Raw genomic sequence first — 13382 nt, forward strand, 5'->3', positions numbered from 1 at the left:
GAGCCCAGCCAGAGCCCAGCCAAGGGTCTGCATGGATCTTAGAGCCGTGCATGAGCTGAGCCAGAGCCGAGCCAAGGGTCTGCACGGATCTTAGAGCCACGCACGAGCCGAGCCAGAGCCCAGCCAGAGCCCAGCCAAGGGTCTGCATGGATCTTAGAGCCGTGCATGAGCTGAGCCAGAGCCGAGCCAAGGGTCTGCACGGATCTTAGAGCCGTGCACAAGCTGAGCCAGAGCCGAGCCAAGGGTCTGCAGGGATCTTAGAGCCATGCACGAGCCGAGCCAGGGCCGAGCCAAGGGTCTGCAAGTATCTTAGAGCCATGCACGAGCTGAGCAAGAGCCGAGCCAAGGGTCTGCACGGATCTTAGAGCCGTGCAAGAGCTGAGTAAGAGCCGAGCCACGGGTCTGCATGGATCTTAGAGCCGTGCACTAGCCAGAGCCGAGCCAAGGGTCTGGATCTTAGAGCCCGTGCACGAGCTGAGCCAGAGCCGAGCCAAGGGTCTGCACGGATCTTAGAGCCGTGCACGAGCCGAGCCAGAGCCGAGCCAAGGGTCTGCAAGTATCTTAGAGCCATGCACGAGCTGAGCAAGAGCCGAGCCAAGGGTCTGCACGGATCTTAGAGCCGTGCAAGAGCTGAGTAAGAGCCGAGCCAAGGGTCTGCACGGATCTTAGAGCCGTGCACGAGCCAGAGCCGAGCCAAGGGTCTGGATCTTAGAGCCCGTGCACGAGCAGAGCCAGAGCCGAGCCAAGGGTCTGCACAGATCTTAGAGCCGTGCACAAGCCGAGCCAGAGCCAAACCAAGGGTCCGGCGTGGATCATAGAGCCGTGCATGAGCTGAGCCAGAGCAGAGCCAAGGGTCTGGATCTTAGAGCCGTGCACGAGCCGAGCCAGAGCCGCGCCAAGGGTCTGGATCTTAGAGCCGTGCACGAGCCGAGCCAAGCCAAGGGTCTGCACGGATCTTAGAGCCGTGAACGAGCCGAGCCAGAGCCGAGTCAAGGGTCTGGCGTGGACCATTGAGCCGTGCACAAGCTGAGCCAGAGCAGAGCCAAGGGTCTGCAGGGATCTTAGAGCCATGCACGAGCCGAGCCAGGGCTCAGCCAAGGATCTTAGAGCCCGTGCACGAGCTGAGCCAGAGCCGAGCCAAGGGTCTGGATCTTAGAGCCGTGCACGAGCTGAGCCAGAGCCGAGCCAAAGGTCTGGATCTTAGAGCCGTGCACGAGCTGAGCCAGAGCCGAGCCAAGGGTCTGGATCTTAGAGCCGTGCACGAGCTGAGCCAGAGCCGAGCCAAGGGTCTGAATCTTAGAGCCGTGCACGAGCTGAGCCAGAGCCGAGCCAAGGATCTGGATCTTAGAGCCGTGCACGAGCTGAGCCAGAGCCGAGCCAAGGGTCTGGATCTTAGAGCCGTGCACGAGCTGAGCCAGAGCCGAGCCAAGGGTCTGGATCTTAGAGCCGTGCACGAGCTGAGCCAGAACCGAGCCAAGGGTCTGAATCTTAGAGCCGTGCACGAGCTGAGCCAGAGCCGAGCCAAGGGTCTGGATCTTAGAGCCGTGCACGAGCTGAGCTAGAGCCGAGCCAAGGGTCTGAATCTTAGAGCCGTGCACGAGCTGAGCCAGAGCCGAGCCAAGGGTCTGGATCTTAGAGCCGTGCACGAGCCGAGCCAGAGCCGAGCCAAGGGTCTGAATCTTAGAGCCGTGCACGAGCTGAGCCAGAGCCGAGCCAAGGGTCTGGATCTTAGAGCCGTGCACGAGCCGAGCCAGAGCCGAGCCAAGGGTCTGGATCTTAGAGCCGTGCACGAGCCGAGCCAGAGCCCAGCCAAGGGTCTGAATCTTAGAGCCGTGCACGAGCCGAGCCAGAGCCGAGCCAAGGGTCTGGATCTTAGAGCCGTGCACGAGCTGAGCCAGAGCCCAGCCAAGGGTCTGAATCTTAGAGCCGTGCACGAGCTGAGCCAGAGCCGAGCCAAGGGTCTGGATCTTAGAGCCGTGCACGAGCCGAGCCAGAGCCCAGCCAAGGGTCTGGCGTGGATCTTAGAGCCGTGCACGAGCCGAGCCAAGGGTCTGGATCTTAGAGCCGTGCACGAGCCGAGCCAGAGCCGAGCCAAGGGTCTGAATCTTAGAGCCGTGCACGAGCCGAGCCAGAGCCGAGCCAAGGGTCTGAATCTTAGAGTCGTGCACGAGCTGGGCCAGAGCCGAGCCAAGGGTCTGGATCTTAGAGCGGTGCACGAGCCGAGCCAGAGCCGAGCCAAGGGTCTGGATCTTAGAGCCGTGCACGAGCCGAGACAGAGCCGAGCCAAGGGTCTGGATCTTAGAGCCGTGCACGAGCCGAGCCAGAGCCGAGCAAAGGGTCTGGATCTTAGAGCCGTGCACGAGCCGAGCCAGAGCCGAGCCAAGGGTCTGAATCTTAGAGCCGTGCACGAGCCGAGCCAGAGCCGAGCCAAGGGTCTGGATCTTAGAGCCGTGCACGAGCTGAGCCAGAGCCCAGCCAAGGGTCTGAATCTTAGAGCCGTGCACGAGCTGAGCCAGAGCCGAGCCAAGGGTCTGGATCTTAGAGCCGTGCACGAGCTGAGCTAGAGCCGAGCCAAGGGTCTGAATCTTAGAGCCGTGCACGAGCTGAGCCAGAGCCGAGCCAAGGGTCTGGATCTTAGAGCCGTGCACGAGCCGAGCCAGAGCCGAGCCAAGGGTCTGAATCTTAGAGCCGTGCACGAGCTGAGCCAGAGCCGAGCCAAGGGTCTGGCGCGGATCTTAGAGCCGTGCACGAGCTGAGCCAGAGCCGAGCCAAGGGTCTGGATCTTAGAGCCGTGCACGAGCCGAGCCAGAGCCGAGCCAAGGGTCTGGACCTTAGAGCCGTGCACGAGCCGAGCCAGAGCCCAGCCAAGGGTCTGAATCTTAGAGCCGTGCACGAGCCGAGCCAGAGCCGAGCAAAGGATCTGGATCTTAGAGCCATGCACGAGCCGAGCCAGAGCCCAGCCAAGGGTCTGGCGTGGATCTTAGAGCCGTGCACGAGCTGAGCCAGAGCCCAGCCAAGGGTCTGGATCTTAGAGCCGTGCACGAGCCGAGCCAGAGCCGAGCCAAGGGTCTGGATCTTAGAGCCGTGCACGAGCCGAGCCAGAGCCCAGCCAAGGGTCTGAATCTTAGAGCCGTGCACGAGCCAAGCCAGAGCCGAGCCAAGGGTCTGGATCTTAGAGCCGTGCACGAGCTGAGCCAGAGCCCAGCCAAGGGTCTGAATCTTAGAGCCGTGCACGAGCTGAGCCAGAGCCGAGCCAAGGGTCTGAATCTTAGAGCCGTACACGAGCTGAGCCAGAGCCGAGCCAAGGGTCTGAATCTTAGAGCCGTGCACGAGCTGAGCCAGAGCCGAGCCAAGGGTCTGGATCTTAGAGCCGTGCACGAGCCGAGCCAGAGCCCAGCCAAGGGTCTGGCGTGGATCTTAGAGCCGTGCACGAGCCGAGCCAGAGCCGAGCCAAGGGTCTGGATCTTAGAGCCGTGCACGGGCCGAGCCAGAGCCGAGCCAAGGGTCTGAATCTTAGAGCCGTGCACGAGCCGAGCCAGAGCCGAGCCAAGGGTCTGGATCTTAGAGCCGTGCACGAGCCGAGCCAGAGCCGAGCCAAGGGTCTGGATCTTAGAGCCGTGCACGAGCCGAGACAGAGCCGAGCCAAGGGTCTGGATCTTAAAACCGTGCACGAGCCGAGCCAGAGCCGAGCCAAGGGTCTGGATCTTAGAGCCGTGCACGAGCCGAGCCAGAGCCGAGCCAAGGGTCTGAATCTTAGAGCCGTGCACGAGCCGAGCCAGAGCCGAGCCAAGGGTCTGGATCTTAGAGCCGTGCACGAGCTGAGCCAGAGCCGAGCCAAGGGTCTGGATCTTAGAGCCCGTGCACGAGCTGAGCCAGAGCCCAGCCAAGGGTCTGAATCTTAGAGCCGTGCACGAGCTGAGCCAGAGCCGAGCCAAGGGTCTGGATCTTAGAGCCGTGCACGAGCTGAGCTAGAGCCGAGCCAAGGGTCTGAATCTTAGAGCCGTGCACGAGCTGAGCCAGAGCCGAGCCAAGGGTCTGGATCTTAGAGCCGTGCACGAGCCGAGACAGAGCCGAGCCAAGGGTCTGAATCTTAGAGCCGTGCACGAGCTGAGCCAGAGCCGAGCCAAGGGTCTGGCGCGGATCTTAGAGCCGTGCACGAGCTGAGCCAGAGCCGAGCCAAGGGTTTGGATCTTAGAGCCGTGCACGAGCCGAGACAGAGCCGAGCCAAGGGTCTGGATCTTAGAGCCGTGCACGAGCCGAGCCAGAGCCCAGCCAAGGGTCTGGATCTTAGAGCCGTGCACGAGCTGAGCCAGAGCCGAGCCAAGGGTCTGGATCTTAGAGCCCGTGCATGAGCCGAGCCAGAGCCGAGCCAAGGGTCTGGATCTTAGAGCCGTGCACGAGCCGAGCCAGAGCCGAGCCAAGGGTCTGGATCTTAGAGCCTGTGCACGAGCCGAGCCAGAGCCGAGCCAAGGGTCTGAATCTTAGAGCCGTGCACGAGCTGAGCCAGAGCCGAGCCAAGGGTCTGGATCTTAGAGCCGTGCACGAGCCGAGCCAGAGCCGAGCCAAGGGTCTGGATCTTAGAGCCTGTGCACGAGCCGAGCCCTTACAATATGTAATTCATGCAACAAACCATGTAAAATATGATATAGAATGTTCCACGTTTAAAAACGTATATTGCTTTTACATGTGGGGGCTTTGACATAAATAGGGGCCTTACAGCCCTGCACGAGCAGCACTGATTAAAAGTGATAGTTTTGCACAGCTGGTATTCTGAATTCACATACTCAAAAGCGCTTTCATGTGTGATAAAAAAGAGAGGTGGTGAAATAAAATATCGGCCTAAGATCATACAGTTTAAGCAGGGTAGCTGTGATTTATCCTGGTTTCCGGGTTCACTGTCTACACGTCAGCCCGTAAGTGGAAATCTATTAGTCTTTCCTTATGTCGAGGCTTTGATTTGACCTCTTAGTGCCTTCTTTGGCAGTTTTTTAAATAAAGTGTGACCTCGGCTCTAAGTTATTGGAGCGCTTTGCATCAGCGCCAGTTAAGTTGCACAAGGTCACGAGCATTGATGAAGGCATCGGAGATTAAGGGATTTGACCAGAACCACAAGATGTTGAGCTGACACCGAGACTCGAGCCTGCTTCCCGACTTCCAAAGACGGCAGTTCTGGAGGGAGGGAGGCAGAAGCCACAATAAAGCTCGGCTCGTTATGGGCTTGAGGTTCCAAGAGGCCCTCGAGCCGAGCCCGAGCCGGGCTTCTGGCTCGAGCCTGGCTCGGGCTTCAGAGGCTCGCCCACCTCTGCGAGAAACAACTGTTAGTGATACCCTTTGCATAGAAACAGCAGGCGCCTGATGCTGCGAGAGGCGCTGTGCGCAGAGTGTGCTTAAACCCAGGGCCAGCTTCAGGGGCGTGCGACTGGTGCAGCTGCACCTGCTGCTGGCTTTGGTGGGGGCGCTGTTTTTAAAAATAACGAGTTTAAAGGCAGGTGGACTTCTTTGTGTGTGGAGCAGTTTCAGGCAGCAATAAAAAAGTGAAGATAACTGGTGATTAATGTTCCTGCTGGTAAGAGATCGGACTGTGTAGTGTCGGTTCTGACTGCTCATAACCTAGTGCCAAAGGATAATGTGCCTGCTGCGGAGAACAAGTACCATGCAGCTCACAGAACTGAGTGAGGGCACTGTGAGTAGCGCTTTACACAATATGAAACGTATGACAGCAGTGCCTAGGGGACCATGAGGAGATGAGGGGCACTGCTGGAGAGGGGTAGGGAGGGGATTCTAGATCGGGGGGGGGGGGGCGGCCCTGCATAAACCTCTCTGGCTCCCGCAGCAAAGAGTCCACAAAGTCCGTCTCATCTTTGGGACATTCACCCCAAGACTTAATGAAACAGGAGCCACATAAAGAGGCGACGACACAAAAGGACACTCTAAAAAAAAAAAAAAAAAAAATCAATTCAAGTACTTTATTCGATTTTCACCAAGTAAAAAAATCATAAAAGCAGTACATAGTAAACAAATTACACATTATAGATATACACAATAAATAGTTATAAAAACAGCATTAAATCCAAGTGTGGTGACAAATCGATAATTAATAAATTCATGATAGATTCCGTGATTTTACGACACTTTTTAAAAACATCGACATAGAACTAATACATAGGGGGTTTCCTAATTGTTGGAGATGTAAATAAGCTGGCCTACATTGCCTCCACGCCCCATCTCTAAGATAAGATTTCAGCCATCTCGCCCGTTCTTTTTTATACCGTTTGCAAAATAGTACCAAATGGAAGGTAGACTGGATAGATATGTTGTCGCATGGGCATGGCGCAAGAGTTCTATTCCAGTCATTTTTCTCCGGATATGAAACCAGGCGATGAAATATATTGAACCTGAATCTGGTCAGGACAAAGCGCTCAAAACCCAAAGTGATCAGAGTTAGGTAGGGTTGCATTTTGAGGGTAATCAGCAGTGGCTGATGTTCGAAAACAGTTCTTTTGCTGACTTCATTCCCAAGCCTTAAGGTGTTAAAATGTTCCATACACAGGTTTTTTAAGACTTTTTTAGGAATTTTCCCAATTGATTCGGGTTTATCATACCATTCTGGCTTGTCAATGTCCGTCAGGGCTTTCCTCACATACTCAAGCCATTTGATTCTTTTTGCGTTGGCTAATTTTTTAACATCCAGGATAATTTCTCGATTGAGAGCCAGTTCTTGCGTTGCCCAAATTCTCCTCCAGAGTAAGATTGGCTGGATTTTAATCAGATCTGTCAAATAGTCCATGCCTAGTTCTGCATGGCAATTATAATTTGACATACTTGCCGGAAAGGACAAAAGGTAGCGAAAAAAATTATTTTCAATAATCTGGAGCATCGTTACATCCTGATATCCCCATATCCCTGCCCCATACAGGGCGATGCTTCTACATTTGGCCACATATATGTTAAGCATTATACCCGGTTGTTTTCTGCCCAATTTACTGGCGAAATACTTTATCGCCGCAACTGAGCGTTTAAATGCTAGCGCTCTGTTTTTTACCTCGGGGCCCCATCCCCCTGTTGCCTCGATTGTGACCCCTAGATATGGGAATGTTTTTGTAGCTTGTAGTAGGGTGCCTGCCGCCTTAAGTAGTTTACATCTGGCTCCTCCTTTACCAGAAGCCATCACATAGGACTTTTTTGCATTCAGGTTTAGGCCCCTCTCTTCCATGTATGTTATATATCTATGTAATACCTTTTGCGCGCCGACCTTTGTTCTTGCCATCAACACAGCGTCGTCCGCATACAAGAGGGAGCTGATCTGCGTATCCCCGGCCTTAGGAGAGTCAATGTTGCTGGCACCCAATTCCCTCTCCAAGCTGTTAGTGTAAAGAGAGAAAAGGAATGGGGCCAGCACACACCCTTGCCTCACCCCCTTCTGTATGCGGAAAGACCCTGTGCATTCCCCCCCCAGCCCATACCTTACTCTGGCAGAGGCATTCGAATATAATTGTCTTAGGAAGAGGACTATCGAAGAATCCACTTTCATCTCTTCTAATGTCAACCACAGTTTCTCATGTATAACACAATCAAACGCCGACGAAAGGTCGACGAAGATTGCGTAGAAACACCCCTCTTTTGCACTGGTATATTTCCCCTGCAAAAGAACAAAGTTTAGCACTTGTTCCACAGTACCCATCCCTAGTCGGAAACCATATTGTACTGGGGTCAAGATATTTTGATCTTCAGCCCAGTCCTGGAGCCTAGTCAACATTACTCTTCCTGCAATTTTTACTATTGAATCCAGTAGTGAAATTGGTCTATAATTTGATGGGCTTTCCCTATCCCCCTTTTTATATATCGGGATAATCAGTGATTCAGCCCAGGTTTTAATGAAGCCAATATCACAACATGCCCCCATTACACGTAAACATATAGGTGCCCAAAGATCTATGTTCTTTTTGTAAAGGTCACTTGGGATCCCATCTGGGCCCGGGGCTTTATTGTTTTGAGAGGATTTAATCGCAACCTTGACCTCCTCTAATTCGAACTCTAGTGGGATCGGGTGATGCTTACTTGGTAGTTGTGGCTCGGTTAGGGTATCACTATACAATTTAGAGAAAAACTCTACCCATGCATTTTCATCGATAGCTATATCTATTTTAGCTGTCGCCTTGTTATTAATAAATGGCGAGTTAACTACCTGCCAAAATAGCTTAGGGTCTCTACTTTCCGCTGCCTCCAATAAATCTTGCCAAGCCTTCTCCTTGATTGCTTTCTTCCTTTGATCTCTTGTTACCTTATATGCTTTCCTTAATACTCTGATGGTTTCAGGATCCCTTACTGGGTCTTTTAGGGCCTTTTTTAGCGCATTGTGTGCCTTAGTGCATTCAGTGTTAAACCACCCCTTTGGAGTGTTTTGCTTTTTTAGGCACTTTCTAGTCAGAACACCCTTTATAGTTTCCGTTATGTTAGAAAAGGCCTCCAGTATTTCTCCACTTGTGGGATTATCCTCTAAACATACAAGTAGCGATGGTAGAGCCTTGTGGACTATTCTTTGCATAATTTTTTCCGGGTCTGCCATGCTCCATTTTAAAGCAATACCATTTCGTCGTGCTACCTCTAAGTTCTGAGTCCATGTCAAAGTCTCAGTTAGTGTATTTATTTTAACATCCTGTATGTTAAGTACCATTTTTAACGGCAAGTGATCGCTCAGACCCATAGCAAGGGTTTCAACATTCATAACACTACTGCCAAACCTATTTGGTAGAATTATGAAATCAATAGTTGACTGTAGTCCTCTTGCCATAAAGGTTGAAGTGAAGTCAACCTTAGGGTAACATAGCCTATTTGCAAACCCTAGATCAAGCTTGGCCATAATATCATTTAGGATTTCCCCTTTAGAATGATGAGCAAAATGACTACTATCCCCTTGTTCTCCCACCCCATATTCTGCAAAACCACATGTGTCACTAGTACATATATTTACGTTAAAGTCACCAGCCCAAATCCAGATTAATTCCTTCCCTTTCAAGGGTTTTACCTCCCTCATTTCTTTGTACACTTCCATTAGTACTTCCCTGAAGAGTGCATTTTCGATGTTGTTATAGAAATTAATAACTATCAGCACACTTCTACCATTTAAATCAATCGTGACAAGTTGAAAGTAGGGTGACGTGGATCTACCTATACTAGTACTAGTGTTTAAACGATTGGACACGTAGACACATAGACCCCCTTTATTCCTGCCATGGTTGGAAATTACTGCAGGAACATAGAAAGTTTTAAAACCCTCTATATGCACCTCCTTTAAAGCCCAGGTTTCCTGGACACAGAGTATGTCAATGCTAGTTACAAACTCACCCCAAAGAGTTTCTGTCACTTTGTTGGCAATCCCACACACATTCCACGTTACTACATTTATTAGCTTGTCCTTTGTTCTAGTTATCAGATTTGCCTCTCCCCCAGCATTCTTCCTAACTTCCTTCTCCGTTGGGATTTCATTGCCCTTATCCTTTGTACAGCTTGCCTTTTTAATTTTATTCATCATCCTTATTTCAGTGTCTAGGGTCGTGTTTCTTTTACTTCCTGTACCTTTGTCGGATGTTGGGCTCTTATGTATAGTTTCCTTATCCCTCACCTTATTTCCTTTTGTTTTAGATTTGGAATTAGAAAGTCAATCATTTGAATCTAGGCCCGAAAGTGGTTCAAAGAGATTATGAAGAGGAATATTCCAATAAGAATTTGGGTTTGTGTGGTGATATTTATTACTTAAACCATACTCAGACTCATTGGAATGATAAGGCAAGAGGGTGGGTGGGAGGTCATGGTACCTGTAATGGTTATTCCCTGGGCCATACTCAAACGTGTTGGGATATTGCGACAAGGGGGGAGGTGGTGGATCGTAGTACCTATCCCTACTTAGGCTGTGTCCAAGTCTATTGGGGTGATGTGGCAAAAAGCCAGGTGGCGGCTCATAGTACCTATGCCTATCTAGGCTGGGTTGTTGTCTATAGTTAGCTGGTGCACGGGAATTATAGTGACTCCGTTTTGGAGGATGGGTACGGGGCTTCATCATACCTTGAGGATAAAAATAACTCAAATTCCGGGTGGCTACAGAGCCATCCTGCCTTCCCGAAAACCAATCAGAGATATGGTTAACTACCCTGTGATCCCTGAAATTTATGATGATTACGTCACCTTCAATTTCTTTTGGTCTCACGCCCACCCAGTCACAGCGTCTAACAGATATAATCTCCCCATTTAAATGTGGTGGGAGTGGTCTGTTAGCCCTCAGCCAGTGGTTTACTTTGTTTTTTAGGGATGTGTCAGGCTCTATACTACCCTCTGTTAACTTGGGGACCCCAGTCAATATAATGACATAGTTTAGTGACTCAGGGGGTAGATCTACATTTTTGGTATATTTTGTTTTGTATAGAGTTTGAGGTGGTTTAGTTGTTTCCCTTGTCTCTACCACTGCGGGGACCTTTTTTGCCATAGTCATAGCTTTTCCCACCTGAGGTACCAGAGTTCCCGTCGGTGTCACACTTTTGTCATTCTGAGATAAGGTTGTTTGTGGCTGAGCCTTAGTGTGAGTCACTGTGTTCTGTGTTAAGTGTGTGTCTGCTTGACCATTTTCTCCCCCTTTACTCTGTCCCATTGCTTCAGTTGTTTGGAGCTCCAGTATACGATCCACGGTTTTACCCAGCATTTTTACCCTCTCCAAGATAGGGAGCATAAAGGATCTAAGAAGATGTTCAATGTCCTCTATAAGGCCTCCGTGCGTCTTGCTAAATGAAGGCACACTCTCCCCTGTTTGTGGCTTACTTGATACTTCTTTCACAGTGGCCTTGGGAGTTTTATTATTGGAGTTATTTGGAGGCAATGGCGTTTTTATAGATTCAGGCCTTTTTCTGTTCCCAGCCTTTCGCGCCTTTTTCCTTGGCGGGGAATGACATACTTCGCGACTTCTCTTACACTGTATAGTTCCAGCTGCTGGTTTATCTGTGTGTTTATTCCCTTGTTTCCCATCTTCAGAAGGGGATGTGGCTACGGGCAAGGTGTGACATGTCGCATCTGCATCCAGAACTATTAATGAATGCGATACAATAACCTCGGCTGAAGTCAGTAAATTTTGGGTGATAATAATTGGGCTGTCATGCTCTTTTGTGTTGTTTCAGGTGGACCTTCTTTAAAGATTAGAGGGATGTCGTTTGTATTGAATAGGTCTAAATCTGTCTCACCCACTATAGAGTTATTTGGCGTTGAAGTAACCTCAGTTGCAACGGATTGTAAGGGTGTCTGTTTAAGTAGTTCGATAGAAAGGCGTCGCTCTGCTCTCCGCTCAGCCAACTCTAGCTCTCTATCTATATCCCTTTTTGTCCGAGCAAAAAACTTATCAAGAGGGCCCAATATACTCATTCCTAGGGTAGCAGGTAGCGATGAGTTCAATAAATTACCAGCCATTATACCACTCCTATATGAGTGTTTTAAAGTAAAGTAAAGTGACTTCTAATGCCCCTGACCACCAAGTAAATCCAGTGTGCAGCCTGTGTGGCTAACCAGTCAGTACTCGATTACTGGGGTTGTGAATAAATACCTGTAGGCAATGTTCAGGTCCTCCTGCCCCGGACGGCCACGGACGGCCCGGGCTTTGCCCGGCTGCGCCCGCGCCGCGGGAGTTCCGTCCTGTTTTTGAAGCGCCAGCTGGCGCGGAGTCCCTGTGGGCGGGGTCAGCCGCGGGGAGCGCTGGTGGTTGTGGTCTCCCCCCTCGGCGGCCGCGCACGGATGGTAGGGTGCAGCAGCGGCGGGGGAGACCTGCAGAGCCCACCTGTTGTTCCGCTCGTGTCCCCGCAGCCCCCACACGCCGCCAAGTCACCAGCAAAATGTCCAGCACAATGTCTCCGCTGGCAGGAAGGCTCCCAGGTAGGGAAAGGCTGCTCCGTCGGATTGTAAATAATAACCTGCTAAGACCGGTAATTATCCTCCTTGTGCCTTAAGGCTTTAACGACTTTAGCAGCTCCAGGCGCCGCTGCTTTGGGAGGGCTTGTGCAGGAGCTTACGATGTCTCTCTTACACCTTGCAGTTGCTCTCCTCCTCACAGCAGCCTTGCAGGCAAAAGCTCCTCTTGTCCTCCTCTCGTGCTCTCCACTAGCAGAAAGCTGCTCAGCAGACACATCCAGTCTCGGCAGGCTAACACCTGAGGGTGAGCGAACTGGAGTCAGCCAGTCTCCGTAGCAGGGTTAGGTGAGTCCGGGAGGTGGTGTGCTTAAACATCTTGCAGCTGCCTCTCTCCTGTTCACTCAGGAGCACGGAGCGGGGGCAGGTGCTTGGAGCTCAGAGCTCAGAGCTCGTGGCTCAGGCTCGGGGCACAGGACTCAGCCTGGATTCATGCGCCCGCCCACCGGCCGGTTCCGTATGCACCGTGTGCTCCGTGCTCCAACTCACCGACCGAGCGAGTAAACCCGGCTTGCCGCTAGCGGCAATAGTATTCTCCCTGCTCCCGCTTTTCCTGGCGGTAATAATCTCCGGGCTGAGGGCGGCAGTGTTGTTTCTCTCAGCGCTAGCGCCTGCACGCAGCCTGTCTCCTCAGGCCACCTCTCTCGAACGGCTGGGCTGACCGCTGGGCTGACCGCAAACGTGGACTGGATCTGCCACACTCACCTGTGGGCTTTGACACGACTCAGCGAGACGACCCCGACGTCCACAGACCCTGCAGGGAGAGGAGGGGGCGCTTCGACAACCCCCGAGGTCCACAGACCATGCAGTGCCTAGGGGCCCCGGAGCAGCCCCTCCCGATGCCAGGGGCGCGGAGGTGACTCGGGTGGGTGGGGCCGCTCATGAAAGTGAAAGTCAGGAGGAGGAAAGGGCGCCAAAAGGAGGGGGCACCAACGCAGGCAGCCAGGGAAGACACGGCGTCGGGGGTCAGTGACAGGGAAAAGGGGGTCCAATATCTGATCTCCCCCCTCCCGCTCTCCTAATTTCTCCTCGGCCTCAGATTGAAGGGCGGGGTGGGGGCTTTCGAGGAGTGCGGGGGCTGCAGTGCCAGGCACTGGTGAGCGCTGCACTCACGGCTGGGCCCCGGGGGACTGGGGGGAGGAAGAGGCGCTATACAGGGAGCAAAGCCTTGGCGCTATGGAGAGGGCCCTGGGGGCGGGTGCCATGAAGGACACACTGGAGGCGGATGCAGTCCTGTGGGCGGGGGACGTTTTGATGTGTTTTTATCCAACATTGCCTTCGTAATGTTTGTTCTTGTGTTTGAGTGTCCTCCATGTATTGCAGTATTATACCTCTATTAGTGATGGCTGCCTGCCATTGCTGAGGTCTACTAGTTCAGGTAGTGATGGCTGCCTGCCACTGCTGAGGTCTGCTAGTCCAGGTACTGATGGCTGCCTGCCACT

General features: G+C 52.3%; 1 protein-coding gene across 1 annotated transcript in view; it reads right to left on the minus strand.

The window, feature by feature from the left end:
- The window catches only part of LOC147736959 (NACHT, LRR and PYD domains-containing protein 12-like), a 769506-nt gene extending 756339 nt beyond the window's left edge, over positions 1-13167 (minus strand). Inside the window, exon 1 of the mRNA XM_086934203.1 lies at positions 12646-13167. The gene's annotated coding sequence lies outside the window, so the exon portion shown is untranslated. The remainder of the gene's footprint in view (positions 1-12645) is intronic.
- Positions 13168-13382: the final 215 nt, after the last annotated feature.

The sequence above is a fragment of the Lissotriton vulgaris genome, chromosome 1_1, assembly GCF_964263255.1.
Source record: "Lissotriton vulgaris chromosome 1_1, aLisVul1.2, whole genome shotgun sequence".
Classification (NCBI taxonomy): Eukaryota; Metazoa; Chordata; class Amphibia; order Caudata; family Salamandridae; genus Lissotriton; species Lissotriton vulgaris.